This window comes from Microtus ochrogaster, chromosome 5 (genome assembly GCF_000317375.1).
Source record: "Microtus ochrogaster isolate Prairie Vole_2 chromosome 5, MicOch1.0, whole genome shotgun sequence".
Taxonomy (NCBI): Eukaryota; Metazoa; Chordata; class Mammalia; order Rodentia; family Cricetidae; genus Microtus; species Microtus ochrogaster.
In genome coordinates, this window is record NC_022012.1 from 9,763,053 (window position 1) to 9,763,335 (window position 283).

The following is a 283-nucleotide window of genomic DNA, read 5'->3' on the forward strand; positions in this document are numbered from 1 at the left end:
ATTCTGGTGTCTCCTTTTACCATTGGAAATTGCTTCTTCTACCCATGCTTCAGTGCCATAATCAAATGTATCAACATTGATTGTATGCAAGACCCATTCTTCCAAAAGCACTGATCTGAGCTTTAAAGGACTCCAAATCCTTTTGCATTCCACATTTGCATTTTCATAAGCCAAGGACTCCATCATTATACGTCTTGTTTCTGGGTCAGATATCCCTATTTGTACAGCCTTAGGGAATCTTTGTAATGAGTCACTAAAGGGTTCTCTCTGACCCTGTTTAACT